The following is a 4,891-nucleotide window of genomic DNA, read 5'->3' as shown; positions in this document are numbered from 1 at the left end:
AAAAAAAAAAAAAAGGAAAGTAATAACAGAAAGATATTTAGAAAAATCCCTCAATATTGGAAGCTAAACAAAAACTTATACATAATGCTTGGGTCACAAAGGAAACCCCAAGGAGAAATTAAATAATATTTTGAATCAAAATGAAAACATAATACAGCCAATTTTGTGGGGTGTACCTAAAGCAGTACTTAGAGGGAAATTTGTAGCATTAAATACTTATATTAGAAAATGAGAAAGGCTACAGATCAGAAAATTTAAGTTTCTCCCTTAAGATACTAGACTTAAAAAGTGTTAAAATTAAACCCAAAGCAATCAGAAAGAAGGAAATAAAGATGACACAGACTAGTGAAAACAGAAGAAACATAGAAAACAATGAAACCTAAGGCTAGTTCTTAGAAAATATGAAAAAGATTGAAAGTTCAGCCAGACTGATCAGGAATAAGGCAAAGACATAAATTACAGTATCATAAATAAAAGAGGGGGAACCAGTTTAAGTTCTAATAAGGGAAGAGGATAATAAGGGAATATAATGAACAAATCAATGCCAACAAATGTGAAAACACAACTGAAATTGCGAAAACTCTTGAAAGACACAAACTACTAAATCTCACTCAAGAAGGTATGGACAAGCTGAGTACTCATGTACTGTTAAAGAAATAGAATTTGCAATTAAAAAATAAACTTCCCAATATTCTTCAGAAAATATAACAAGAGGGGACTCATCTCATTTCGTTTCATGAGGCCAGCATTATACTAACATCAAAACCAGACAAAGATAACAAGGTAAAACTGAAGCTCACATCCTATGAATAGGGACACAAATATCAAAACAAATTGAGCAATATATGGAAACAATAATACAACACAATAAAATGAAGTGTATCCTAGGAGTTCAAGGGTGATTCAATGTTCAAAAAAAAATTTTTTTTGAGACAAGGTTTCACTATGCAGTTCAAGCTGGCCTTGAACTCACTTTGTATCCCAGACTGGCCTCAAACTCTCAGCAACCCTCCTGCCTCAGCCTCCTGAATGCTGGGATTACAGACATGCACCACCACGCCTGGCCTTCAACGTTCAAAATTGAATCAGCATAAGTCACCATAGTAACAGACTAAAAAGGAAAAGGTATATTATTATTTTTAAAGATGCCAGAAAAGTATTTAACAAAATCCAATTCATGTTTGTTAAAAATTACCAGAAAACTAGCAATGTAGAGGAACTTTCTTAATTTGGTCAATGGCATCTACAAAAAAATCTACAACTAACATACTTTTAAAAATTAAATTTTATCACCTCAAGATCAAGAAACAGTGAAATATGTCTACTTTCAACATTTCCATTCAACATTTATTACAATGCAGCTTCCAACTACTAACAAGGCTACTAGAACTAATACGTGCCTCTATTAAGGTTTCAGGATACATGGCCAATAAAATCAATTAAGCTAACTATAGAACTGATATAGATGCACACCTGTAACCCCAGCACTTGTGAGGCTGAAGCAGGAGGATTGCTGCAAGTTGGAGGCCAGCCTGGGCTATACTGTGAGATCAACGCCAACCTGAACTACATGGCAAGACCCTGTCTCAAAAAGCCAAAAAAAGAAAAAAATTGATACAGAAAATCAAAGAATGTAGAATGTCCAAAACAATTCTGAAAAAGAAAAACAAAGTTGGAAAACTGCTTAATTTCAAGATTACTGTAAAGCTATGGTTATCAAATAGCATGGCATTGGCATAAAGATGAACAAACAGGTCAGTGGAACAGTCTAGAGAGTCTATGTACACCTACATAAATATGGCAAATTGATTTTTTTACAAGATTGCAACTAAATCAATGGAGTAAGACAGTTCACTCAATACATGGCATTAGAACAGATGGAGTTTATGTGGAAGAAAATGAACCATGGCATAAACCTCGTAACTTGTACAAAATCAAATCAAAATGGACCATAGATCTAAACACAAAATGTAAAATTACAAAACTTTTCGAATAAAAAAAGAAACCAGAAAATCAATTGGGCTGGATGAAGCGTTCTTATATTTGACATTGAAAGTATAATCCATAAAAGACAAACCTGGTATTTTGGATTTCACAAAAATGTATACAAAAGATACTATAGAGACAATGAAAAGGCGAAGTATAGACGGGTGGAAACCTTAATCCAGCCAAGACCTTGTATCCAGAAACAGAAACAATACCTGGCTCTCAGTGCTGTTTTGAAGACAAGAGAGTTAATACAAGCGAAGTCTTTAGCATAGTGTCTGGTACATGTAAACACTCAATAAATGTGAACTATTTCATAACTTTATAATCATTGTTTTCATAGCATTCTTTAAAATTGAAAAAAGCCAAATGTTCAAGAGAGAAATTATTAAATTATGATGCATGCACTACAAGAAACATTAGACAATGGTTTTAAAAAATAAATTTGTATTTACTAACCTGGAAAGATCTCCAGGATTGTTGGGGAAAAAACAAGCTGCAAGACAATTAGTATAATATGATCCTATTTGTGTGAAGAAATACGGATTTTCTGGAAGTTTTTCTAGAATGATCTGTAACAGCTGTTATCCCTGGGGAGGGGAGGGCTTAGGGGAAAAAGAAGGGATCTTTCACTTCACATTCTATTTATTCCTATTTTTTTATTTTTACAGTATGAATAAATGTTTTATTACAAAGCTGCGAGAGAAAGAACTATCTTTTAAAAGAGCAGCAATAGAAAATAACTTTCTGATCGCCTTGTCTCGTGCACTTGATGCCACCAAGATTTTGATGAAGTGCGGCCCGCTGGCCTCGGCCAATACAAGCAACTGAGAATTCAGTTACTGTCCCAAGTCGCGCCACTGACTAGCTTTGATACGTTACTGGTTAAGTGTGTTAACTGCACTTCTCGAGGGATGGAGTCAAGTCTTTATTCTCTGTCTTCCCAGCAAGAAACAGTTGACATGTAAATTGATGGAAAGGGAAACCACTCGTGACCGCAGCTAAATGAATGGAGCTGTGAACAACAAACACCCTTGCCCAGGCCCCGTCAGTGACACACGATCGCCAAAAGTGACACACGATCGCCATCTAGCTGCACAAAGGATTCTTGTAGTCCTTAGTGATGACAGAAAATGGACTCCTTTTTGAGGTACATTCGGAGGACAGGCACTTCACAGCAAAAAAAGACCACGATCTCCCTTAGAATTCGTTCCCAGCCATAGACTAAAAGGTCAAGGTTTATGTCGCGGAATGTTGGCAAAGTAACATCGAGGTTCTCTTGTATCTTCAGTCTGCTCTAGCCTCACACACCCTACATCTCAAGGTTATGTGCGGTCTGCTCTTGCCCCAGCGTCTTTCCACCCAAAAAGAATGACCCACATGTGACAATAGGTCTCCGTACCCTCTCCTTCCCCTAGTGACAAAACACTAATGAATGTTCCTAAGTCAGCATGCTCAGGACAAGGTACAAACTCAAGACTGGAAAAAATGTTTCCATAAATGTTCTCTAGGTTCACCATCTTTCTGAATCATCCTCTGAAAAGTGAAGGTCAGCCTGAAAGTGCACGGCGATTCTGCGGCAGTGCTAGTACTACTCTGTAACAAAGGCTTTATCTGCCTGCACAGGGCGTGGGAGTAGATTTTCTTTTCTTGCCTCCATTGAGGAGCGATGAGTTTTCCTCAGTGTTGGGGATGCAGTTTCGTGATGCACAGGTGTGGCGATACAGGATCTTGTGTTTACTGGCTTCTTGTCTGATAAGGGAGAGTGCAGGATGCGCTGGCGGTTACTAAGAGAAATACTAATATTTCTACATCTCTGATATCTTACATACTAAGTACAACAACATTCTTCTAAAATGCTGCTCAGCAGTACAAACAACAAAAACCTTTCCAAAGAGCTTAAAAGTGGGGCACTGTGTAGCCTACGGATAAAGGGAAAGAGGTCCCGAACAACTGTACTTTCAGGAAAAGATTCTGTTGCAGATTCTACAAGTGTTCACGCACTATTTAAAGTCTTATAATTCTGGCTTTTCAACTGTTGCCACCACGTGTGTTGTCAAATGTGGGAACGAAAAGTACTGGTGAAATCTGGTCCCAGCAGGGCCAGCCGTTTGAGAGGGCAAGAAGCACACCAGGCAGAGCCTCTGTTTGGGGTGCGTGGCCACAGATGAGCCCCTGCAGGGTGGGTTTCTTCCCTCTGCCATGCGCCATGCGCTACGCGCTGAAGTCTCAGAGAGATTAGGAACTGTAAGCAAGATGGATCCATCAAGCTACTCCCAGCCTTAAAAAAAAGAAAGAAACAAAAAAAGAAAAAAGCAAGACTGCAATATCTATTTATATGCAGCTCCCCGGGGATTGAAGTGGTTCTTTCTAATGGCTGAAGAACGCTCAATGGCTAGCTATTAGTCTTTAGGCAGAACGTTTTTAAGACCTTGTCCCGAGTGGGCTCAGGGAGCTAATGACCATTTGAGCTGGTGGTAGCATATTTAAAGACTGCTAATTAGATGGTAGGAAAATGTGTTCTTCTGAGTGTCCCTTATTTCATAATCGTCAAAGCCAGTGGTTCCTGCTGGACTCGAAAAACGCAGTTTCAGCAGAAAGAAAAAGCTGAGATGAGACAAGATGGGAAAGAAGTTTGCGCTGTGGGGAAGGCGCCCGAGAGGAGTTTCCGCAGAGAGCTACCCCGAGCGCGCCTCGCAGCGCAAGGGGAAGGCGGGAGCTCCCCTGCCTGCCCTCTCCAGGCGGGTCTGCTCTGGAGGTTCGCGTCCTTGAACCCCCTCCCCCGGCCCTGTGCCCTGCCCCGCTCCCTCACTGGGCAAGGGGGCCCTTTCGAAGGTCTCCCCGGCCACCGCAGCCCCGACCCCCCGCCCGCTGCCGGGATCAGCGGCGCGCACGGCCAGCCGGC

Source organism: Chinchilla lanigera, unplaced genomic scaffold (genome assembly GCF_000276665.1).
Source record: "Chinchilla lanigera isolate Chin_1 unplaced genomic scaffold, ChiLan1.0 scaffold00193, whole genome shotgun sequence".
In the NCBI taxonomy this organism is placed as follows: domain Eukaryota; kingdom Metazoa; phylum Chordata; class Mammalia; order Rodentia; family Chinchillidae; genus Chinchilla; species Chinchilla lanigera.
Note: the sequence above shows the minus strand (reverse complement) of the source record.